General features: G+C 44.5%; 1 protein-coding gene and 1 pseudogene across 5 annotated transcripts in view; one reads left to right on the top strand and one right to left on the bottom strand.

The window, feature by feature from the left end:
- DENND1A (DENN domain containing 1A) overlaps positions 1-26,268 on the top strand; it is a 493,090-nt gene that overhangs the window by 345,885 nt on the left and 120,937 nt on the right. The window lies entirely within an intron of this gene.
- Positions 22,132-23,660, bottom strand: LOC123952705 (annotated as a pseudogene).

Consider the following 26,268-nt stretch of genomic DNA (forward strand, 5'->3'; position numbering starts at 1 on the left):
AGCACATATATTGTAGCAGCTCAGTAACCTAAGACAGAGTGATGGTGGGGTGGTTCTATGGAGGACATTATGGTATTTGTGGTGATTAGAGGATAAACTTGTAGATTTCTTCCCCTCTACCCACCCTCCCAGACATGAGTCCACACTGATTTTCTATGGGGTGTGGATACATTCTCAGAAATACACAGCTACATTACATTCAGTCTCGTGCTCCCCTTTCACAAAGAGATGGAAACCCACTCTGGATGGTGCTGGAATGTCATCATGACTCATGGACCCCTGGCACACAGCCTGCTACGTAGAAGGCACTCAGTAATTATCCGTGCAGTGAATGAAATGATAATAGTTCTTACCTATAACGTCCTTCATTGTTCGGGAGCTGAACATAGTTTTGTTAAATAAATCATTAAGACTGGAAGTCTTAAGGACAAGAAAATAGCATGAAGAATTTGTTATGTGCTAGACTCTTTACATATAGTCCATTACTTGATTTTTACAGTTCTCGTGTGGAGAGAGTAGTGTATCCCCATTTTGCTGATGAGAAACCAAGGCTAAGAAAGGTTATGTCACTTTTTAAAGAAGTGGCAGAGCCAGGACTAGGACCCTCCATCTGCCTGAATCTAGCAACCACGCTCTTTCCTCTGACCGCTCGCCACAGTGGTGATTACCATATGGTCCATGTTACATACAATTTGAGGGCATATCAGAAGCAAACGGAGCTGGTTTTCTCTTAGGAGTCAATGTCTACAATCTGTGCAAATGTTTCTTGAAAAATACAGGTTAAACTAACACCATTTATAAACTATTTTGCAAAGGGGAAATGTCAAAATTTTAGATCTCTTTTAAAAAAACATTCCCTTAATGGATAATTTTAATTGCCTAATATTTTGTTGTTTAAATATTTGATATTTATGGTGATAATTGGAGGAAAAAGTAAAACACTTTCAGGGGCAGCCCTCCCTCCTCTTTTCCTGGGCTGACACCTAGTGGCCAGTTTTGTCATGGCAGTGTTAATCTGGGTGTTAAATTTTGTTGATGGTTGTTGTTTGTCAATTGATTTTAGGATTTTTTTTAAAAAATCAACTATTTTCATCATAATAAAACTAGCTGCATTCATGTAAGGTTAACTTATTAGGGCTCATCCTAACAATGGAACTTCTATTTGATTTAACGTGAAATGAAAGTCAATTATAATCAAGTCTTGCTAACAAAATGATGTAAGTATTTAAAATCTTGGGGTACTTGGGGCACCTGGCTGGCTCAGTCAGTAGAGCATGCAACTCTTGATCTCAGGTTCATGAGTTTGAGCCCCACATTGGGCATAGAGATTATTTAAGTTTTAAAAAAAAAAAAGAAGTATAAAATCTTGGGGTATTTGTCATGTCCCCCTCACTCCGCTCCCCCCATAACCTGACTGGTAAATAACCATGGTAACCACCCAGCTCTGGGCACTGCCTCCCACACAGTGACAAGTAAAGCTTGATCACTGCACTTACAGACAGTGCAGGGCAGATACAAAGTTGCCCTGAGGTATGTAACTGCTGTGGTAGACTGTTGCACGAGGTAGTAGACGTCCAAATGCGGGACAAGTCGCTCCACCTGGGCTCCAAGGGGAGGTTTCCCGGGGACAGATGTACATGGGTGACACCTTACAGGAGGAATAGCCTTTCTCCAGAAGCAGGGGCAGAGAGAAGCTCACGCAAAGGCAAGGGGCATCAAAACTACACGGCGTGTTTGGGTCTGGGGGAGGGGGCGCGGTTCACCTGGCTGGAGCATGGACAGGAGAGTAGCCAAGGGTAAAGTGGGAAGGCGCCAGCTCCAGTCCGTGAAAGACCCAGATGCCCACAAAAGGGTTTTAGCACCAGTACCATAAACCAGCGTTTCTAGAACAATGTTCCTGGAAATATTAGACAAGATGTTGTTTTTCTGATCATATAAGATTTGGGCTTGTCACACATTGCATAATGTAACTCTCTCTCTCTCTCTCTTTTTTTTTTTTTTTTTAAAGATATTTACTATGCACGTTACTAAAGCCTGGCTGTAAAGAAATCCGGTTAACTTTCTTTAACCTAGCATTTTTCAAAAACCCTTTCCCCCCACAAAATACCTATTAACATTCCATGCATCTACTACTCCTCACCACAGTTGAGGAAACACTTCTGTAGCTAGTGATTGATGATGACTTTTTTTCACTCTAAGACCATGGAATTAGGATACCAACTGTGGTCATTTACCGCCCCCCACCCCCAGTCTCACTGCTGTGAACCTCAGAAAGAGAAAAAGCGTGAGCCTTTTCCAAAGGCTTTCTTGTCTGGCCAGACAGAGGCTTGTGGCCAACATGTGGTCTTGAGATGCAGAACCCAGCCGTTCCTCGACTCTCAGTGCAGGATCACGAGCTGCCAGTTGGTTCCCTTGGGCCAACAACTTGGTCAGCATCTCAGTCAGGATCTAACCAGGACAACAAAAACCCCTTCAGATGTTTATAAGAGGGAAAATAATTCAAGGAAATGGTTATCCAACTGAGAGAGCAGCTGAGACTCAAAAGGAGGCAGAGAGGTAATCCAGAGATCAGCAAGAGCCCAGGTAGGAGCACCTGAGGTCAGGGTCAGGGTCACTGCAGCTGGAACCTGTGGGTCTGTGCAGTGGGTGTTTGAGTCAGGGAGCGAACCACTGCCAGAGGAGCCACCCAGGCAGAGAGAGAGGAAAAAACCTTAGCTTCTCCCTCCTTTTGTCGTCCTCATCCCTCACCAGTCCCTCCCACGGGCCCAGCCAGGCAGGAGGCCAGCTGACCTGGGAGCCCAGGGGATTCAGCTTTCCTTCTACACAGAATAGAGCAGAAGAGTTGAGAGTGGGTCTAAGGTCAGATAGGGAGCTCCTAGATCCCAAATATTAAGCTACTTAGTGACGCACCCCCCCATGCCCCAGGCAAATAATAAACAACATGATGAAATTAAAAGCCCCCTGATTTCTAGTTAGATGTGGCACTGACCTAGGCTCTGCCTCTTCTCAGCTGTGTGTCTCTAGGCGAGTTACTATCCCTTTCTGAACCTTGGTTGCTCAGTTGTGAAACAGGAAAAAGAATCTCTGCTTAAATGATACCCTTACAGGGCCTCCCTGGCATATTCGTGGCTGGTTCCTGTTTTTTTTTGTTTGTTTGTTTTTTAAGATTTTATTTATTTATTTGACAAACAGAGATCACAAGTAGGCAGAGAGGCAGGCAGAGAGAGAGAGGAGGAAGCAGACTCCCTGCTGAGCAGAGAGCCCAATGTGGGGCTTGCTCCCAGGACGCTGGAATCATGACCTGAGCCGAAGGCAGAGGCTAAACCACTGAGCCACCCAGGCGCCCCTGGTTCCTGTTTTATAATGAACCAAGAACAAGGTATTTTCAACTTCTGGAGCTTAGTGTGGAGCTAATAGGAGAGTTAGCACCCCATGTGTGTTGGTCAGCCACTCTGAACTTCAGTGAATTGGCTGAAATTTTGTTAGCTAGCAATAAGTATCTAGTGGATGGCCCATTTCTTAATCTGTTCCCTTCCTCGGGATGTTGGAGAGGGAGAGAGCTTGTAAAACGGGCAAGGGAATGTTCAAGTGTTGGAGAGGTTCTCTGTGTATGTTATTAGCTACCAGTTCGTTATAAAGTAAAGACAATTGAGATTCCAGGAAAGCTGCCACTTAAGAGATATTAAACCTTGGAAATTACTGCCGCCTTGAACCACAACTTTTTCTTATTTTATGGGGAGAAAAATGCTAGCCTCAGAAAATTATTTTAAGAATTAAATGAGATAGCAGGTGCAAAGTACTCGTTGTCCACACGTCTTCCCTGCCCTTCACAGCAAACTGTGGAAGCAGCTTCCCCCCCTGCCCCGTGAAGGCCCAGTTCACTGGCCGCTGCGTTCCATGCCGGCATGGCAGGATTTTTGGAAAGCCTTAACAGGAGATTATTTACGTTTGGTTTGCTGGCCCCTGTTAGTGATGTGACCTGGCAGGCCTCCACGCACCCTGTTCTCGTCAGTCACAGCTCACTGGCATTATTCATAAGCCATTTGCTGGAGACTTTCTTTGCCCATATTCCCACTGTGATGCATTTGTAGCCTCCTCTTCACAACATTAAAAATGGTCTGTAGGTTTTGAGGGTGTCCTGAGCAAGTCAGTTCTCAGCTTAAAAGGTCATTATCCTTTGGAGGGGAACTTTTATCCTGAGTTCATTAGTTTTATCCTTGTTCAATGAGTGTTAGGCCAAAGAGGAAAAGGAGGGGGGCGGTGAAACCCATCTGTTGAGCACAAACTTCTTGCCCTTCATTTTTATTTTCTTGGTTAAATGTGCATGGTATGATCCTCAGTTGATAGGTGAGGAACTGAAAGCAGAGAGTTGAAGTAATTTAAATCAACAACTTGGAACAAACATTTCCCACGACGTACTTTGCCTGACGTGGTTCTAGATGCTTCGAGATGCAACAGTGAATAAAATAAAATCCCAGCCCTTGAATCCCTTCCGTTTCAGGCAGACAGGAAGCAGAGTTGAAAGTGAGTCTGTAAGTGTTGGGTGGTGACCAGTGTGCTGGAAGAGAAAGCTGAGGAAGGGGATGGAGATGAGGCAGGTGCTGGTAAGTGACAGAGCTGGACTGCAGGCCTGGAGAACTCATGCTTTTTCCCCGCTGGTCCCACTCTGCTTCTGGTCCTCCTTGGTGATGGTTTCCAGCAACTAGGGAAACAACATAAACACGGACATTTTGCTCCTTATTCTGGAGTTGACAGTTCAGTGTGTCGTGGCCATGACATTGCATTCCTAGGGCACAGAAGACATTTTTGGGCACTCCCTGGTGTCAGCAGCATGTAGCTGTCTGCTTCTTCTCTCTGGTTTCCCAAACGCATTTAATCTTGATGCAGAAAGCATCTTGCCAGCTTGGACTCAAGTCCTCGCGCTAAGGAGCCCAGTGACTGCTGGCTTAAAGGAACTCATTGCCTCTTTTCTCTCTGCTTCCAAAAAGGGATGTCATATGTAGTAGCTTAGGTAGTCTTCATTTCTGTTTCCTGATCTCTGATACGCAGTAAGGCAGTTTGATCCCGTAAGCGTTGGGCACCAAGAGACGGATCAGATACGGAACCTGCCACAGGAGTCAGCAGGACCTGGGTTCCGCTTTTCTGCTTAAGTAATTTTGAGCAAGTTAATTTCAGCAAGTTAACCCTCTGCGCTTCGGTTTCCTCCTCTGTAAAAGGGAGAGAACAAGTGTAATCTGCCTCAGAGGATTGTGGTGAAGACCAAATGAAATAAGATGCATGGTGCCTGGCATTTGGAAGGAACTTAATATTAGGTAGGCTCCTTTTAAAAATAAACTTTGTATTTTAGAGCAGTTCTGCGCTTGCAGAAAAATTACCTAGAAGGTACAGAGATTTCCCGTATATCTGCTGTTCCCACTCTTGCATATCCCCCTCCATTAATAATGTTCATTTTTAAATGTTTAAAGATAACTCTTTAATTTATAGCTAAACTTTCTCTACATCCTATCCTAGGAGGAAACAGTGGAGTAGATAGGAAGTTTTCTTTTTCATAGTGAAAGACAGTGTATGTATTTTAGTGAAAATGGTGGTGACAATTCTCATCATGACAATAGTTTATAAAGAAATGTTGATACTCGGTCTTTACAGTACTCCCCACTGGATAGGTATCATTATACGTTTAAAAATATTTTTACCGTAAAGTAGATCGAGAAAACTGCCTTAGTCACATGAGCAGCTTAACCCATTATTATAAGACCAGCACTGCCCAGGACAAGAAGTAAGGCTCTACTACCCATCACAGAAACCCCCTTCCATGAAAACCCTGTCCCTCTTGCCAAAAGTCCCTGCCATCCTAACTTTCCTATTTTTAAAAAAATGTGTATTCCTAGATGCTCTAGTTTAATATTGGCCATTTAAAAAAAAAAGTACGGTTTTCAATTCCCTTTTATATGTTCCTCTTCTGTCCCTTTCCTTTTATTACAATTTGTCTATTGAAGAACCCAGACCTATCATTTTCCCCAGTGTGGATTGTGCTGTTCACCATGTTCCTCTGTCTTCTGTATTTCCTGCTAATTGGCAACTGGATCCTGAGATGGGACAGACCATGGCTCAGTCCCTTTGGCAGGACCATAGGAGGCATGTCAAGGCTGGTTGTGTCTCTTCTGGTAACTCTTAGTAGCCAGTAATGCTTGGTGCCTGTATCTGTTTATTCAATAGGAGTTGCAGAATGATGATTGATGTTCTAAGCTTATTTGTTTTTCATTTATTGGCTGGAATATTTTTAGGAAGGGACACTTGCCCTTATTTACTATTTCGTTACCCATTGACACAGTTCATATGGCAAAGATAAATACTTGGTTCTTTCCCTTTGACAGTTTTTAATGTAATGAATTTGTTCCCTAACATCCTTAAAATGTGACAATTCTTTTGTTTATGTAGATTGTGGCCCAGTGGATTTATTTATTCATTATTTATTTTTAAAGATTTTATTTATTTATTTGCAAGAGAGAGAGACAAAAATAATGAGAGCACAGGCAGGGGGAGTGGGAGAGGGAGAAACAGGCTCCTCGCCGAGAAGCAGGCTCCCGGCTCCATCCCGGGACCCTGGGATCAGGACCTGAGCCGAAGGCAGATGCCTAACCGACTGAGCCACCCAGGTGCCCCAAGGCCTAGTGGATTTAAACATTTGATGGTTTGGAGTCTCTTGCAATTATTATTGTTGACGAAATTCAAACTGTTCCAAATTCTTCAGTTCAGTGCCTGAGTCCTTCTTTAAACACAGTCCTAGTAGTCTTTGATAGCTCCCTTATTATCTGATACTGCAAGATATTCCAGGTTTGCCTTATACATTTCCTGACTCCAACCCTGGAATCACACATTTCTGCAGGTAGCACTGGTTTTTTAATTTTTTATTTGTTTATTTATTTTTTAAAAGATTTTATTTATTTAACAGAGATCACAAGTAGGGAGAGAGATGGGGGGGGCGGGGGGGGTAGCAGGCTCCCTCCTGAGCAGAGAGCCCAGTGTGGGCTCAATCCCAGGACCCTGAGATCATGACCTGAGCTGAAGGCAGCGGCTTAACCCACTGAGCCACCCAGGCACCCAGCACTGGTTTTTTTGTTTTTTTGTTTGTTTGTTTGTTTTTAAGTGAAAAAAATACCTCAGGACTAAAACCTGGGTGCTAAGTATACTCCCTGCTCCTGACTGGTCAGTTTCCAGGCCTTTCCAGTGGGCAGAGCAAGTAGACACACACACACACACACGTACATGTGTATATGTATCAATGCTTCCAATTCAAATTCAAGACCATAGAGCTTTTGCCTAACCTCTTCTCTGTTACATTTGTATTTCCTTCCTTCCATACTGAGAATTCTGGCTCTCCAAAGGGCACAGGGGATAATAGAATTAGAATATCCCATAATTACTCATTTGTTTTCACACACAGCAGCCTCAGTGAACAATACTAACACTAGCACCAGCATGATTGCAGAAAATCTTTTAACCCTTGTTTGCATATTCTCTCCCTGTTTTCCCCAGCTTTTGTTTAATCACACTGTGTTTCCGCTGCTGGAACATCTCAGCCTTTACCTGCCTACTCTCTCCCTCTCTGCCCTCCAGGTCTTAGTTTTCAGGTCACAGTAACTAGCTCGAATGGTGATGTCTCTTCAGTCATTGTTGGTTGTCTGAGGCTCACTGGTGGATTTCCTCAGGATGGGCTTCTTGGAACAATAGTCCCTGTTGTTATTAAAGGCTGATCGTTTTCCTATGCCCTTTCTACGTGAGTCAGTTTGGCTGGATATAAAATCCTTGGTTTGTACCTTCTTGCCTTGAGTATCTTAAATTTGTTAGCTCCATTTTCTTCTGGCAGAAAGTGTTGCTGTCAAAGTCTGATGGTAATCTTAATTTTCTTTAATAAGTCACATGTTCTATTTTACTAGATGCCAGGGATTTCCTTTTTCCTCTTTTAAAGTCCAGTAATTTTTTTTACAATGTCATGGATGGTCCTTCCATAGTCTCAGGTATATAATGTGGTCTCACAGGGTATGGGATGCATACAGTTTCGAGTTTTTTCTTTTTTTAATTTCAAGGAAATGTTCTCGAATGATAGGTTTCAGGTTCAGTTCTGTGCTTTTGTTTTATTTTTCTTCTGCAGGGCTCCAATTATTCTTCGATTTGATCTTGTTTTTCACTTTCTTTAAATCTTTATCTCTTTTTTTAACTTCTTATATTGAGATAGAATTCCTCTTCAATTTTTGTTTTTAATGTTTTTTTCTTTCTTTTGTTAAGACATCTTTACCGTTGATTTGCTTTTACATCCCCTCTAGCTTGTTTCTGATTCTTGCTGCCATTCTATCCCCTCATGTCTAAGTTTTTATAATTCAGATATATGTTGTCCTTTCATGCTTTGTATATTTTCTTAATGTCTTTAGCATGTTTTGACACCATAGATTTCAGTTTTAATCTATTTTGTAGACAGATGCTCAGGACACATTTTTGTGGACGTTTCCTTTCCTTTTTTGTCTTATAACTTCAAGTAGGATTTGACCTCAGTGCCTTTATGTTATTAATTTTTATATGAACTTAGTTTGCCGGACTTGAGAATGAGATGGAGTGCCGGAAAGCTTTCCTCACTTCATAGAGCTCCCTCTTCTGTCATTTCTGGTAGTGTTCACAAATTCCGCAGCTGCTTTCTAAACTTCTCTGACTGGATTCTCTTCTCCTGCGTTGATGGAGATCTTCTTTTCCCCTTCCTCTCTCATGTGTGTCCTGCTCAGTCTTGCTCTTTCTTGATTACATTCCCAGAGGCTTCTCCCCATTGTGGATTCCTTTCTCTAAAGGGAGTCCTGACACATTCTGTCAGGAGGCCATAGGGGCTCCTAGGACTTGTCCTTTCCAGCCCCTCCGTCCTTCTTCCTTTTGGCCCCTTGCGCTCACTGCTGTTGCAGAGGTCAGAACCCTCCCACCTTCACCTGCCTTTCTTAAAGAGGCCCACCCAGCTTTCTGCAAGGCCCTGTCAGCTGTTTCGAGATTCACTCTTCTCCTGTCTGTCTGTCAGCGCAGATGCCAACACCAAGCAGGTCTGGTCTGTTGGTAATCTGCACTCAGCTGCTTGCATTTGGGGGCCCATCTTTCATCTAGTTTTACTGTCATTGTTGCATGTTTGAGGTTTTGCTACCCAGTTGTCCTTCCTTTTTTATGTGGGGATTTGAAGATACCACCACCAAATTTCCCGAATTCCTCTTTCCCACTTCTCATTTCTTCCTGAGAAGGTAACATATCTCCCACAAGCATAGGCCGTGCCCTTGTGGAACTTACATTGTACTGGAGGAAGACCAGTACTAAACATGAACCAAAAATGGAAGCAGATGGTCTCAGACAGCGGCGGGTACTATGGGAAAGGAAACACAGTAAGCGGTAATGAGGGGTAAGTTTGAGGGGAGTAGAACAGGTGCTTTGCATTTTGATGCTCTTTTCCAAGGAGCTGGCATCTGAGCTAGAATGTGAATGATGAGAGGTACTAGGGTACAGGTACCAGGGATGAGAGCATTCTAGTTAGAGCAGACAGCAAGGTAGGAATGGGTTTAGTCTGAGGCTCAGAATGCAAGGTCTGTATGGCTGACACAGAGGCAAGATGAGCAGAGTCATTAGGCGACAGAGTCAGAGAGGTAGGCAGGTCCAGATGAGGAAGGACCTTGCAGGCTCAGGCAAAAGTTTCATTTTAATCTAGGTACAGTGGAAGCCAGTGGAGGGACTTTTAAGGAGAAGTGAAGCCTGCCCAGTTCAAGTTTCCAGAAACTTCTTTTGGCTGCTCTGGGGACTGCAGAGCAGAAGTCAAGGAACAGTGGAGGGAACTGGGGAGAGACCCTGTGGCCCAGTGAAGATGGAGAAGAGTGGTCAGATTTGGGGTATAATTTGGTGACTGGACTTGCTAATGTATTGATCAGGGGAAGAGAAGAGTCAAGGATTCCTCTAGGTTCTTGGGCTACCTCCAGGTTTTGGGAGTGTTTTGTTTCATTTTTGGTTCGTTGTTTTTTTGGTTTGTTTTGTTTTAGTCTTTTTGAAGCTTATTTCTTGGAGAAGGTCAGATAGAACTTAGCTCCTGAACAAATAAATAGATAATACTGTAAAGCAAGTGAAAAATAACAAGCCACCGACTGGAGGAAGATATTTGCAACAGAGCAGAGTCTTGGTTTCTAGAGTATATGAAGAATTTCTGTGAACCTGTAAATATTAAAAAGGGGAAAGATGTCAGCAGACATTACACAGGAAAGGTAAACAACAATGGTTCATAAACTTACAGAAAATATACTCAACTTCACTAATAAATCAAGGAAACTGAAATTAAGACCAGGGCATCATTACTTTTTGCACCTATTGAATTGGCAAAAATTAGGACATCTCTGACTATATGTGGAGTAACAGGGGGTCTTATTTTACTGGTTAAAGCATAAAATTGGTATCTCAGTATTACAAATTGAAATTCTATCCCATTTAGGCTAGGAGACATGTACAAAAATTGTCCCAGCAACGACAACAACAATGGAAAATGGGGAACCATTCAAATACCATTGAAGGGTAATAGATAAATTAGAGTATATTTATATGATACAGCATTACACCAACATGAAAATCGGTGAATTTGTGAAGTAACAACATGGATAAATCTTGGCAACATACAGTATGCTACCAATTTTTAAGGCTCAGTAGTAAGACTAAATATTATTTAGGCCATATCATGTATGTGCTAAAAAAAAATGTTTTTTTAATGAGAATGGGAGTGAGAAACAGAATTGAAGACAGGCATTACTGGGGTCTGGGGAGAGGGACAGGAGGAAACAGTAGAGGGGATACAGAGACAATGCAAAAAATAATGTGTTTTCTTAAGTTCAGGGGGAGGTTTACAGATGTTCGTTTTATTATCATGCTACACAACTCAATATAGGTTGCGTATAGTCTTTCATGTGCAAATATCAATTACATGTTAAATTCAGTGGAATTACAAAATAGGTGAAGTATTAATAATTTCCAAATCCCATAATTTTATAACATTATGTTTAAAATCCAGCTCAGAGTTTGCAAGCTCTGGACCCTTCTAGTGTAACATATTTCAGACCTCCTAAGGATCTTGAAATGTGGCTTGACCCAGTGTGTTGAGGTTCTCGATTTCCTTAGTGGCTGTGAAAGAGAGGGGGTGGCTCAAGTTGAATGTCAGTAAACATTCCTTCCCAGGTTTTTGGTAACGAAACACAGAAATGCCAAAAGGAAGAAAGAATCCAGAAACTCTTTTGGACAATTGTTCCCTGCAGCTTTGAACAGACAGTCTCGGAATGATCTGATGGGTCCCTCTCACAATAGTGGCCACGTCGCATACCCTATTCTACAACCTGCCTGACTCGTTGAAGACTCTTCTCCTCTAGTTTCCCGCACTTCAGTCTCCCCAAAGGATGGGTCCATGCACAGTGACTAGTCCCCAGACTCTAAGAAATTTGTCTTTCTGAACCCCATTTCTAGCACGGGGAATGACAAGTCAGCTTTGGAATCTGAGAAAGTCAGACTCTGGTGTGATGCCATTTCTTATTCCATCATGGAGAGGAATTACAAGGAATTCTCTATTATTTAGAGTAATAATGGCATTATTATCCCACTTCTCCTTATCTGTTATTTAAAACAGTTCTTTTCTAAACCTCAACATGCAACAGAAGAGATTGTTCTCTTTTTTTTAATTTATTTGACAGATAGAGATCACAAGTAGGCAGAGAGGCAGGCAGAGAGAGAGGAGGAAGCAGGCTCCCCAGTGAGCAGAGAGCCTGATGCAGGACTTGATCCCAGAGTCCTGGGATCATGACCTGAGCCAAAGGCAGAGGCTTTAACCCACTGAGCCACCCAGGTGCCCCAAAGGTTTTATTTATTTATTTGACAGAGAGAGATACAGTGAGAGAGGGAACACAAGCTGGAGGAGTAGGAGAGGGAGAAGCAGGCTCCCCGCTGGGCAGGGAGTCCAATGGGACCCAGGACCCTGTTATCATGACCTGAGCCGAAGGCAGATACTTAATGACTGAACCCCCCAGACACCTCTGGATAGATTGTTCTTATAGATTCCTTAGCCTAAGTGCCAAGGAGGGTGAGTGAATTAGTGAATGGACAGATAGATGGATGAATTTATGCCATATTCTTTTGAGTCAAGATAATCCAGTGGGGTCAGGGGGAAGCCCACCACTGAAATGAGTAAAAAAATGTTTTTCACAACATGGATTGAGCACGTACTATGTGTTTGACACAGAGCTCAGCACTCCACAACCCCATGGCAAGTAAGTGGTAGCCTTGTGATCCAGGCACAGAGCTCAGTGCTGTAGAAAATGGGCTTTTCCTTTTGCAGGAGAAACCTTTTAAGAGCAGGAACCGAGGAAACCAGAATGAGATAATTCACCCAAACATGAACTTGTAACCCTGGCGTTTGTACATAGAATGTCGTAGAGCTGCTCCTTCGGGGGACTGTTGTTTGTGAATGCCAGCCCTGGTCAAGCAGTGACAGCCACTCTCCATTATTTACTGGGATTAGACAATTTGGGTTCTGCCCTGGACTTGCAGCCTCACCGGGTCCTTTTTCATGGACTCATTTGCTCAAGAACCCTTTCAATTCTTAGAAGATACAGTGAGAAAGACTAAGCTTTAGAGCAAGACAGGCAGGAGTTCGTACCCTGGCTCGGTTTCCTTATCTATAAAACTGGAACTTTAACCGCAATTTCAGAAGCTGTTATGAGGGTGAAGCGCGTATTGCTGTAATAGGTTTGATCATCACCTCATAGATGCTCAGAAATGTCTTCCCAGGCTTCCTCCCCCAGTTGTCACGGCCTTCCCGTGGTACTAACCTGTCAGACTTCGGAAAATGGCCAGTGAGTGTTGTCAACTTCCTACACTTTGGGGGATGGTAAGCTAGTTACTTCCTGTTGTGCACGGGTTTTCTGGGTGTCTCAAGTTTTTAATTCTCTTAGAAGAGAAGACTTTCATTTTAAGGGCAGTTGTTTTATTTTAGCTACTATCTTGTAGGTTTCCCAGTGCAGATTTCACTTGATTTTTCGAAGGGAGCTAGGATAGTAGCTGTACGTCCTACCCACGCCCCACCCCCACCCCCCGCCCTTGAATCACATTCAGAAGATTTCAGGCTTTAATAGTACTTTAGCGGACCGTGATAGTTTGAGGTAAGAATAGAGGGTTTGATGTGAATTAAGGAACGTTCCACAAAGTATCTGGCCTGCACTCTTCAAAAATGTTAATGTCTTGCAACAAAGAAAGACCCAGAATTCTTCTAGATTAAAGGGAACTAAGAGGACAGCTGCACACAATATATGATCCAGGATTTTTCTTTTGCTATAAAAAGACGTTGTGGGGACAATTGGTGCCTTCTGCATAAACTCTGTAGATGAGATTTTTTATTTTATCAATGTGACTCTCCTGATTTTGATCATTACACTGTCGTTACGTTCTTAATTTTAGAAAATACAGTCATTTGCTATAATGCCTGTTTTAACAACACAAGAGTGTCCTAACGCCACCGAGAGATTCGGGAATGATTGCAGTGTAACGTGAAGTTCATGTTTGACCATGCGTGATATCATCTGTGAGAAATACTAGGTGAATGCAGAAAACTGCACCCAGACGAACCAAGCTACGTAGGAGTACACGGAAGGCGCACAGGCACGCTGCCCTCACCTCTGCCAGTGACCTCAGGTCACCGCGTGTGTTAGGAGCCACACGTCCTGTCCACGACAGTGTTTAATGCTCTGTCCTTCTGCCACCACACCACACTCTGCCCACGTGCTGCAGTCCTCCTGACGCACACATCCGCAGCAAACTTGAGCCCTTTTTCAAGGTAAAATGACATATTTCTTGTCATATGTATATACTTCTTACACATCGAACATGTATAAAATGGTGCTACTGTTTTTATTAGTTTTTTTTTTAAGATTTTATTCATTAATTTGAGAGAGAGCAAGCACAAGAGGGGAGAGGGTCAGAGGGAGAAGCAGACTCCCCGCTGAGCAGGGAGCCCGATGCGGGGCTCGATCCCGGGACTCCAGGATCATGACCTGAGCTGAAGGCAGACACTTAACCCACTGAGCCACCCAGGTGCCCCTATATTAGGTTTTTATCTTATTTCTGCATGCCACTGATGCAGTTTTTGAGCATTATGCCTCCAAGCATTTTGGTTTTTAGGAACATATATGTCACATTAGAGCATAACTGACTGTACTTAAGAATGCAGAGGGTAAAAGGACATCATGTCTTAAATTTGTTCTCATATGGTTCAGAAAAACACTTTAAACAGATAAAGCATGTCTAATATATAACATAATAATGTGTATTTGTACACTCACTTGCATGTGCAAAGGGAGAGAAGAAGGGATAAAGCCATTGTGGTAAAATGTTAAATCTGAGGGATCTAGGATAAGTGAGAATTCCCTGTATTCTTTTTTTTTTTAAGATTTTTATTTATTTATTTGACAGAGAGAGAGATCACAAGTAGGCAGAGAGGCAGGCAGAGAGAGAGGAGGAAGCGGGCTCCCTGCTGAGTAGAGAGCCCGATGTGGGGCTCAATCCCAGGACCCTAGGATCATGACCTGAGCCAAAGGCAGAGACTTTAACCCACTGAGACACCCAGGTGGCCCCTCTTTGTATTATTCTTGCAACTTCTCTGTAAATCTGAAATTGTGTCCAAATAAGAGGGGACAGGGGGGAAAGGAGTGGAGTATTGGGGAATTTTTTTTTTTTTTTTTAAGTTCACATGTTTTGAAAAAGGAAGAAAATTAAAAGGAAAGGGAAAATGACTCATCTGGGGAAAAGAGCAAAGCAGATGGGGGGAGAGGATCCTAAACACACCTTCCACAGAGTAGATTAAAACATGAGCTGAGTTTGAGGCAAGCATTTATAAAATATTATAGGAAGAGTACATCTACAAAATGGAAAAGAGAGACATTTTGCTTTTCCAGGAAGACTTTTTTTTTTTCTTTTGGGAGTCTAGCCCAGAATACTGAAAAACAGAATAAACTTACATATATGGAAATCACATAAATTAACAATTCTAAATTAGTATCTTTATTCTCTTCCTCAATAATACAGGGATTTTAATATATTTTACTCATTGGACACCCTCATATGCAAATCTTATCATTATTAGAATATTAGTTTCACTTTAAAAAAGAACATTAACAATAAAACTATAATTAGTTTTTTAGTGTATCAGTGTGTATGTCCTACTGTTTCTATGTAGGGTTACTTTTGTCTTTATATGTCTAGAAATTTATTTTTATTTTGCTATGACTTTTGAAGGATAGTTTATCTGGGTATGAAACTATATATTGACATTTTTCCTTCTGCCCTTTGAAGATTTGTCTTATCTGTTTTTATTGGTGGCAAATCTGCAATCAATCCAACTTTTTTTTTTTTTTTTTTTAATAAAAACCCATCTTGGGGTGCCCAGGTGGCTTGGTCAGTTGAGCATCTGATTCTTGGACTCTTGGTTTCAGCTCAGGTCCTGATCTCATGGGTCGTGTGATCAAGCCACATCCAGCTCCATGCTCAATGGGTGTCTTCTTTGATATCCCCTCCCTCTGCCCCTTCCCCTGCTCATGCATGCCTGTGTGTGCTATCTCTCAAATAAATAAATAAATCTTAAAAAACAAACAAACATCTTTTCTCTCTAGGAACTTTTCACCTCTGTTCTGCAATTTTGGTATACTGTATCTAGGAATGGTACTAGATACATTATTCTACTTGGGTACTAATAGTGTCTTTTCAATATAAGAGACACGTTTTCTCAATTCTGGAATATTCATAGCCATTATCTCTTCAAATACTACTTCTTTTTTTTTTTTTTTTTAAGATTTTATTTATTTATTTGACAGAGAGAGAGATCACAAGTAGACAGACAGGCAGGCAGAGAGAGAGGAGGAAGCAGGCTCCCTGCGGAGCAGAGAGCCCGATGTGGGGCTCGATCCCAGGACCCTGAGACCATGACCTGAGCCGAAGGCAGCGGCTTAATCCACTGAGCCACCCAGGCGCCCCTCAAATACTACTTCTCTTCCAGGCCTAGTGTTTCTTTATTTTTGTGTCTTATTCTGGACACTCCTGTGTAAATAGTTGGAACTTCCCAACCTATTAGCCATGCTCTCAAATGTTCCTCTTTTACTCTTGATCTCTCTCTGCTTTGTTCTGCTGAACTCTTCAGTACAATACTTCAGACTAGGTGATAATTTTCAAATTTTATGCCTTAAAAAAAAGAACTGAGATCATATTTTACCCAAGGTAAAACAGCTAGTAAGATAGCCTGGATTTGACCCCAGGTCTTTTTGACTTCTGACATGGGTTCTATCATCTGTGAATTAATAAGTTCATCCCCAAAGTTTAAAGCCCCAGAATAATGAAATAGCTTCAGATCAATGCATTTTCCTGTCATGTGGGTGGCTGTAATTGGGAGGGTGAATGTGACTTCAGAACAAGATGCCATGTGCTGGGAAGACCGGAGAGGTGTCAAGAGTTATATTTGGCCTCTTTTCCATTTTCACCCTGAGTTGTTTCTGAGAAAGAGAACTTTAGTTCCTTTTTGTCCTTTATGGTGCACAAAATTTCCATCGTTCCCATTCTTTTGGCTGTCTAAATAGACTGTTTACCAAGGTTTGTTTGTATACCACTTGTCTCTTCTCAGTGGCAGAATTTTGGTTTTGTTTTATTGGGCAGATGTTGTTAAACTTAGAATTTTTCAACCACAGGGAAGTGATGAAATGTTTACAACGTTATTCTATAAATATAAAAGAGTCTATTGTTGTTATTATTCAACATTTGTTAAGCGCCCACAGAGTGCTGGGTGTTGAATATCACTATGGGGGGGGCAGGGAGGAAGGGTCCAAGCTCACAAATTCTTTTCTGTGCAAATCGCATCCCTTGTCATTTCTTTGTAATATTATATCTGTTGTTTATCTCAAGTAGTTCAGTAACATTTTGTGGGAGCTCACACCACCCAGCTTGGGCATTACAGCCAGAGATGAGATGAGGGTGACACACACATTATTTTGTCACTCATTCATTTAAAATATATTATATTGATCATCTGTTACTTGACAAGAGAACTCATGGGCCCATAAGGAAAACAAACACAAAAAGCTGTTGCAATGCAGTATGATGAAGGAAAGTGCTAGAGAAGTGAGCGGCATAAGGAAGGTGTGATGAGCTCGGCTGGGATAGGTTAGGAGTGGCTTCCCACAGGAGGAGATACTCACTCGAAATGGACCTTTTTTAAAAAAATTTTTAAAGATTTTATTTATGTACTTGAGAGAAAGAGTGAGAGAGAGCATGAGAAGGGAGAGGGTCAGAGGGAGAAGCAGACTTCCCATGGAGCTGGGAGCCCAATGCAGAACTCAATCCCAGGACTCCAGGATCATGACCTAAGCTGAAGGCAGTCTTTTAACCAACTAAGTCACCCAGGCACCCCTTGAAATAGGTCTTGAAGGAGTTTCCCAGAAAGTAAAATCTTACTCTAAATAAGAAGACAGCAAAGCTAACCCGTTAGAAAAAACTCAAATCGTTCTGTGTGGCTGGATTACAGGGGTCTCTTTGAAAGGCAACGCTAAGGGGTAGGGGCCGGTCTGTGGAATTCTTTGCTTCACAGGAAGTTTGGGTGCCTTCTGTCATCACTGGAGGATTTTTTTTTTTTATCAAATTTTCTAATAAAGATGAATCAGGTTTAAATGCATGTTTCTTTTTTTTTTAAGATTTTATTTATTTATTTGACAGAGATCACAAGTAGGCAGAGAGAGAGGGGGAAGCAGGCTCCCTGCTGAGCAGAGAGCCCGATGCGGGGCTTGATCCCAGGACCCTGAGATCATGACCTGAGTCAAAGGCAGAGGCTTAACCCACTAAGCCACCCAGGCACCCCCACTGGAGGATTTTTAAGAGGGGAGTGTTTACCTTTCTGGAGGCTTGGAGGAAGCTGGCTGGAAGGAGGTGAGACCCCAGCAGAGACCAGTGAGAAAGCTGTTGTAGTAGTCCTGGAAGGACAAACCAAACCCAGAACTCTAAAGCAGGGGAAATGAAGCAAAGAGAACGCATCTGATGGGAGAGAGAGGTGATGGAGTCAATCGGTCAAAAACAGGGGACTGGCAGGAAGGGGAGTGGGCCAGGAAGGATGACTTTGAGGACTCCGGCTAGTTGGGCCCCGGTGGAGACATTTTCACACCCTCAGGCTCCAGTAGTAAATATGGCAAATATTTCTTGGCAGTCTTGGTTTCTGCCAAGTGACCCCTCAGTCCTGGAGGAAACCGACAATATTGCTTTCCTGCAAGGACCCTGTACTAGAGAAGCGGCCCAAGGGAAAAATGGCCTCTCTCTCTCAGCTGCTCGCGAGGAAAGTAATGAGAACAACGTGTGGAAACTTAGTTCTTGTGATTTAACGTCTTTGGAGGAATCCTCTCCTTTGCACAGAATAGCTTTGATATCGAGTTCGTGACTCCTGCCTTTAGCTTTCTTTCATCATTGCAGACAGAACGCTGGTCATGTGTCTTACCAGGCAGCTCTATTCTCATGTGCCTCAAAATGTTCTTTTTGAATAATTAGACTTTTTCACTTAATTTTAAAAAAACATTTCTGATGCCTATTATGCACCCTGGATGGTGGCAGGAGCTTTCCCATGGTCTCTCATTTAATACTTGCGGTGACCTGAGAGATGAGTGGAGGCACCGGTGTTCCAGATGGGGAACCGAGATGACAGGACATTAAACAGTCAATCCCAGGTCACAAAGTCGATCCGTTGCAGAGTCAAGTTTAGAAGCTGATTCATACCACACATCTCGTGGATTTTTTCTCCCATCGTATGGCTGTCCACTCGTGCAGCTTTAACTTTTTTTCTTTAACAAACACATCTTTCTCTGAGATTTCTCTCCCTCCTCCATTCATTGTTGCAAGCACGAGTGGCCCCTCTTGCATGTCAGTAAGCAGACTGGGTGCTGGGTGGGCCACAGGGGTGAAACAGACCGGTGGAGACAAAGACAAGCAAATAGGCCATTATAATCCAGTTTAATGAGTGCTCCGGAGGGAAAGTAGAGGATGATGGGGGAGATCCTAGGAGGGGACCCTGATCAGGAACCGGGGCTCAGGGATGGTACCCCAGAGGAAGTGATATCCAGGCTGAGGCTTGAGGAGTGAGAGACAGCCAGGAGAAGAGGGAGGAAAGCAGCCCCCAGGCACAGGGAGGGCATGGCAGGGGATGAAATTTAAAGGCAGATTTGGGTCAGGTCAGGGAGGGCTGTCTAAGCTGAATCAGGAAGCTTTGATGAATTCTGATGTCAGTGGGGGCGACTCCGGAAGAGTTTGTAAGCAGGAAAGTTACACGGGCACGCGGGCATTTTCGGAGGTGGCTGTGGTAGCAGCGCGAGAAGACAAAATGATTCAGAGGAAGGAAGACAAGCACGGAGGGAGGCCACCCCGGAGGCAGTTACCATGAGGGGAGAACGGAGGGCGACCTGGCCTATAGAAGCCACCACACGCATGGTGAGACGTGGGTGGGCTTAAGAGATGTGACGGAGGAAATCCACAGGTCTCGGTGACTGAGGGGAGGGGGAGAGTAGAGAAAACTAAACCAAGACTGACCCTCGTGACTGGGGCCAGGGCAGGGTGGGGGGAAGCATTCACTGGGATGAAGGAGGAAGAACTGGTTTGGGAAGGAAGACGAGTTCAGTTCTATTCGTGTCCAAGGTGTCATGGGACATCCGACCAAGAAATGCCCCTTTAGGCAGTTTTGAACATGAATCCGTGAGGTCAGGAGAGAGGCGTGGGATGGAGACATAGATCTGAGAAATGGCAATGCATGGATAGTAAATAATTAACCAGGGAAAGTATCAAAGGTAGGAAGTAGAGAGCGTAAGCCAGAGGACATCCGCATTTAAACTGCCCAAGAAAGGGGAGCCAGTGAAGGAGCCAGACAAGGTGCATCCAGAGAGAGGGCTGAGGCAGGATAATACCCTGAAGTCAGGGAGGAGAGTGCTTCCATGCATCTGAATAGAGACGGAGACTCCTGTGGGCTTTAGCCACAAGAAGGGCATGGAAACCTTGGATGAACTTGGACCGCTCCTCTGGGCAGCTTGACTGGTAGGAGGCAGAGAGAAAGGATGACAGCCACGTGGTTTTCTAGGGATAAGGGAAAACTGGGGGGGTTAGTGTGTGTTGTTTTAACATTGGAAGAAACTGGAGTGCATTGAAATGCTGATGAGAAAGCTCCAAGGCCCTGTGATCGAAGGGCTTTGGCAAAGCAGGGTGGGTGGGTTGGCCTTGGCCTTGGAGCAAGGGAGAGGCCTGTGCCCCTCTGCCTGAGCATCACTGGGGAAGGAAGCCTGAGGGGTGATAATGCAGGTAGAGGGCAGAGAGAGAGAGAGTTGCGGGGGGGCAGTGGTTGGAGACTAAGAGGGATGGGTCAGCAGCTGGGGAGAATGGAGAAGGTTTGAACAAACAAAGGTGAGAGGACTAGCTGAGCGGACCTGGAAGGTTTATGATTTTCTTTGACCTAATGCTGGGGGATTTACCCAGTTGTGATGAGAGAGTGGACTTGCCACGGTCCGCCTTGTTTGGTCCTGTTTGCAGCGTGTTCTTAAATTTTTTCCCCTGCGGCTCCTGTGGAGAAGGGTCATAATGCCGACTGATTATTGTTCAGTGAGTTATCGATCAGAGAGAGAAGGATCCAGTTAAAGCAGTCTTCTCTCTGCCCTCTGGTGTTTGGCATTTGCCTGCCACCTACGTTAGTACATAAATGACCAAGGTGAACTCTCAAATAATGTCTTCTCTCTTGGAGTTTGGATGGTTAGCACGTATGTAAGGGATGCCCTCGAAGTGGGAGGCCAGGATTCTGGCTCTGCTCCTTCCTTCGGTTACCTTCCCACTCACCGTAGTGAGGGCCAGGTTAACCCAGCAGGCCAGGTTGAACCCAACGGCGGGCCCTGAGAGTCGGGGCAAGAGCCCTTTCTACAAAGGACTGTCTCTGAAGAGGGCTTCTCCATGTGTCTGGGTTCCTACACCGGCATCTCCAGCCTCCTTGTAGAAATAAAAAGTGTGTTTAGAAGGAAACCTTGCCTAATTTCAGGTCCTGGCTCTGCTGCTTATTCACAGTGTGACCTTGAATGTGTCTCCCCTTTTCTGAGTCTCAGTATTATCATCTGTAAAATGGAGTAGTGATACCTACTTTATGGGAATTCATGGCTATTCCCCGTCCTTTCCCCACTCTGGCTTTCCAGAGCAGGAACCCCATCCATAGCCGGTCTGAGACATTAATTGCAAAGGCATTTATGATGGTAGGACCAGCATAGTCCGTGCATTCCTCTCTCAGAGGTCAGAACTGCACTCCTCTGTGGGCCGGATTCAACAAACCCAGCCCTTATATGTGGTAGTTTGTGAAGTGGTGTCTTAACCTTTTTTGGGTGGAGGGGGGCTGCCTTCAGGTACTTGAAGACATGGAGACAGGGTGTGCCTGCTCTGTTTCCACAGCTCATGGCTGTGTCACTCATCTTGTTTATATTTCTGGGGATCGTGAGGGCGTTGGAGTTTGCAGCCTTAATTTCTAGATCCAGTCTAAGCTTGGTCCTGAAGGAAGCCTGACCATTAACCCCACAGATATCACTGCAAAAGTCTTGGGAATCCTCTCATTGTGTTTGCAGAAGCATATTATTGAGGATGTGGTTCACTTTATCTATTCAAGTCTATTTATTGAGTGCCTACTGTGTGCCAAATACTGTATGTGCCCTGTTGTCGATATCTCTGTGCCCTCGGTCGGAAGTCCCATGTAAGTGGCTTCTGTCAGGTGTCAGAAAGCAGCAGTGTTTCCCCCCTTGGGTAATTACAGAAAAGACATCATTCATTGGCAAGTCCACTCCCCACATTTACGTATATTTTGATCCCCAAGATGCTACCGGCTCCTTCTCTCTTTTTCTTTCAGACTGAATGCTCAGATCACCCTTTCTATCACCATGCTCTTTCTACAAGGTGCAAAGGGCCTACCCCGTTGTTTCTGGAGTTTTGTTTTTTTTTTTTAAACTCAAAAAACATTTTTTTTTTTCATTTAAAAAAGTATTTAGAACACATAAAACAAGGCAACATTTATTCTTTCTTCTCGTCTTCCAGGGCAGGGTCTGTTGGCGGCTCCTCCACCGTGACACTGTTGCTCTCCGAGCCAGTGTTACTATCACGGGTCCCTTCCTCAGCCATACGGTCCACCCCTTCCTGCCCGCTCTCCTTGTCCTCAGGAGTAGATGTGCCTTCTTCACCATTCCGTTGGCTTTCCGTCGTTTCTTCGAGGTGTGTCTCCTCTGTCTCCATCGGGATGCTCTCGTCGTCCTTCTCTTCGGTCTTCCTCGCAGTTTGCGAGGAACCGTGCTGCTCTGACTGCGTTCAGCTTGCCCTGCTGCCTCTTTCTCTCTCTCCTCCTGCCTTTTTCGAGCCTGCTCCTCTGCCTGTGCAATTTCAGCAGCAATTTTTTCCATATCCACTTCTACCTTCAAACCGCACAGCCTTTTAAGTTCATTGTTAAATGAATCTGTGCTTTCCAGGAATTTCCTCTTCTTTTCCTGGTGTCGCTCCTCTATTTGAAGAAGCTCAGCTTCTAGTTTTCGCCGATGAACCATTAAGGACTGGACCTGTCGTTTGCGGACCTGCATTCTAGCTGTTGTGACAACTGACCGAACATCTGGCGCCACACTCTCACTGAGGATTTCACTGATGAGGCGGTGGTTTCTCTGGAAACGGGCGGTGGCTGTATGCTTCATTGAAAAGCCATCATCATAATCATCTGGATCTTCAGCAGGCTGGATGCTCATGTCCGGCTCTCCTTTCTCCATGCCAGACTGTCTCTGTCGACTTTCCTCCTCTAAAGCAGCTTCTGCACGACTTTTTGCATTTATGTAAGCAAGGTATGCGGGGGAATTATGATAGGCCTTCATAGATTCATTGTACTCTATCTTTTCTGCTTCGTATTCGTTTAAATATTCTTGTTTTTCATCAGTGAGATCTTGCCACATGCCACCAATAATCTTGCCAATCTCCCACAACTTTAGGTCAGGGTTGGAAGCTTTTACTTGGTCCCAGACCTTTCTGCTGTACCTCATGTAGGGCATCAGCGGCTTATCTGGTGGCTTTGGGGGTTTTGGAATCGTAATACCAGAGGATGCCGTGACCCGGCTGTTGGTGCCCGGGTTCCCTCCCAGCCTGTAGTTGTTGTAGGTGAGATGACTGTATGGATTGTATCCCACAAACCCTGGTGTGCTGGGCATTTGTGTTGCAGGAGCTGGGGTGGGAGGTGGGGCATAAGATGGTCTTTTTGACATTTTGGAAGATTAAGTTCTCAGTTCCTTAAGAATGAATCTGAGACACCGTGGGCAGAAAAAGCGCCCGCAGCTCTGGCCTCGTTTCCCTTTGTCCCACGCATGCCCCGCCCCTCCTTTTCCGGAGTTTTTAGGGAGTCTCCGGCCCCTTTTTTTTTTTGTCACCTATTAGAGACTCCAGCTTCTGGCCCAAAATTCAAATGGTTTGTCGACTGCAGGGTTGATTCTAAAGAGCAGACCCAGACGGTTTCTTCGTGTATCACACACACTGAAGTACTTCCCGGTACATTCATTCTAAATTCTGACCCTGGAGTCCAGTTTGCCTTTCCAAGCCAAGACACGCTGAGGAGGGCTGCCTGGGTGGCCCAATGGGTTAAGCCTCTCCCTTTAGCTCAGGTCATGAGCTCAGGGTCCTGGGATCGAGCCCTGCATCAGGCTCTCTGCTCAGCAGGGAGCCTGCTTCCCCCTCTCTCTCACTGCCTGCCTCTATGTCTACTTGTGATGTCTCTCTGTCCAATAAATAAATAAAATCTTTAAAAAAAAAAAAAAAGGCTGAGGAGTAGAGCCCTTGGGGCCGAGCCACCAAGCACCTGGAGTACGAGAGCTCTTCCGCTGGGTCATTAGTTGCCACTTTCATTAGAAGTAGGTTAGTTTAATGGTATGAGGTGTCTTTCAGTTCCAACTCAACTCTTCCGAGAACAAGCTGTGAACTTTTCAACAAGTTGACGTATCCATCTGAAGCTATTCAGCGTACCAGATGAACACTACACGTGTTTTCCCGGGATGACTTGAGTTCACATCTGTGACTCTGTAACGCAGTAGCTGTACGATCCTAAAAGCAAGTCACACCTTCTTTGAGCTCCGGTTCCACCTCCTGTCGTACACATGGAATACAGGCTACCGCTTCCCAAGGTTCTCGTGAGCAAGGCCTCGACGGGATGAGGAACACGAAGGGCTGAGCAGACCATGTGGCGAGCAGTTGGGGATTAGCCTTCTGTTGCTGTAACATGGGAGGGAGTTATATTATTGTCCTGAAATCTGTTTTGTTTTGTCAATGAAATTACCAAATGTGGTCTCCTAACTCTGTATGTTAGCAGTTAGGTGTGGCCTCACGTTCATGTTTGACCTCCATATTCCCCCCCCCAACCCCCCGCTACATTATACTGCAAGCTTTTTGAAAGAAATGAAAGTTTCTTATTCATCCACTGAATGTTCTCTCAGGACTTGGCTCAGATGCCGCCCCTTCCCAGGAGCAGATTTGTTTATGACCCTCTCACTAGGCCTCAGGTTTCTTGCAGGTGGGGACAGTGTCCCAGGAAGTCTCATGTCCCCAGGGCAGATACAGTTTGCACTCCACAGATGCCAGCTGATGGAAGTCGGGGAAGTTCTTGTCAGTCCAAGGCCCAGGACATAGTAGGAGCTCATTAAAAGGTAGCTGCTGTTATCATTATTAGAACCAAAAAAAAAAAAAAAGAGAGAGAGAGAGAGGAGAAGGAGGAGGAAAAGAAGATAGGCATCTAGTCACCCACTTTGGCATAAAGTGTAGACATTGATGGCAAGACTATTTTAGAGAAACAAAATGGCCCTTTATTCGCTTTGGGGAGGGGAGGAGGGTTAACAAGAGAGTCTTTTTCAAGTGTTTGCTCCATCTTGCTGCCACTTTACTATGTGTGGCTGCTGTTGCTATGGCAATTCTTTAAGCAATTGAATAGAACAGCACCGAGTTGTTGCAAACCGGCTCTAATTGCTCCCATGCACCAGGCCTGCCCACACGACCACTCTCTGCACAGCAATCCCTTTTTCAGATGCATATTTTCATAAATCTGTGGGCATTGTGCAGCTCCCTTGCTCTTGTGACATTGCCATCCTCGGGCAGAGGGCACAAGAAGCAGCTCTGAGCGGGAGAGAGGGGTCTGCCAGTTTTCTCTGTGTGAGCGAGCCATGCAGACCCCCATGTTCAAGGGGGTAGCGGGATGCAGGCGCAGCGGGGCCTTAAAACCAAATAAAACATTCGTGGGATAGGTTTATTATATGTATTTGCCATTGTTGGGCAATTTAGTCATCTTTTTAAAGCCAAGGTACCTTTCCTGTGCCCGCCTGCCAGGGGACCCAGTTCATGGTGTAGTGAGAACTTCTGGTTTTAACCTGAACATGATTGGAAGGAGTGAGGCAGGGAGCTGGTACATTCTGTAGCCCTCCCATGTGCCAGGCTCCATCCCGAGCACCCTCCGCGTCCTCTGTTACCCAGTCCACAGAAACGCTGGGCTGGGGGTGGGGGGAGTGTGATCCCTGTTACAGATGAGGAAACGGAAGAGCAGAGATCCGTTGTCAGACCCCAGGTCACAGCCACCGAGCACACAGCTGCGATTAGAGCCCAACTCTGACTGATTCCCAGGCCGGGGCCCTTTTCACTGAGCCACGCTGGGTCCCAGGACGGAGGCCAGCTTTTGGCAGCACTGGGAATCCAGGTTTCTCCTGCCTTGTGGCATATGACATTTTGCTAACTTCCATGTCCTTCTTCAAACAGTCTTGACACTTTTTAAGAATTACTGTAGGAACAGCTTACCATGATTATAGCCTTTTTTATACGTTAACAATATACCAAGCTCAAAACCATATGACTACCACCGTTAACCCCCCCGCCAAAAGTCTATGAACTTTATACTGTTCCCCTTGTCTAGATGGAGAAGTTGAGGCTTAGGGAAGGTAAGTGACTTATCCAAAGTCACAGCAGCTAGAGATGAGAGTGCTAAGATTCAAATCCACGTCCCACTGCAAAGCCCTTTAATCACTAGGCTGCCTCCCTAGAGGGTATTTGGAAATGGATGCTCTGTATACACTTAAAACTTCTCCCGTGACTATCCAGGAGCTTGATCAGCAATGGGAAATTTGTCTTCCCATTCCTGAGCTGTTTGTA

This window comes from Meles meles, chromosome 11 (assembly GCF_922984935.1).
Source record: "Meles meles chromosome 11, mMelMel3.1 paternal haplotype, whole genome shotgun sequence".
NCBI classification, from domain to species: Eukaryota; Metazoa; Chordata; class Mammalia; order Carnivora; family Mustelidae; genus Meles; species Meles meles.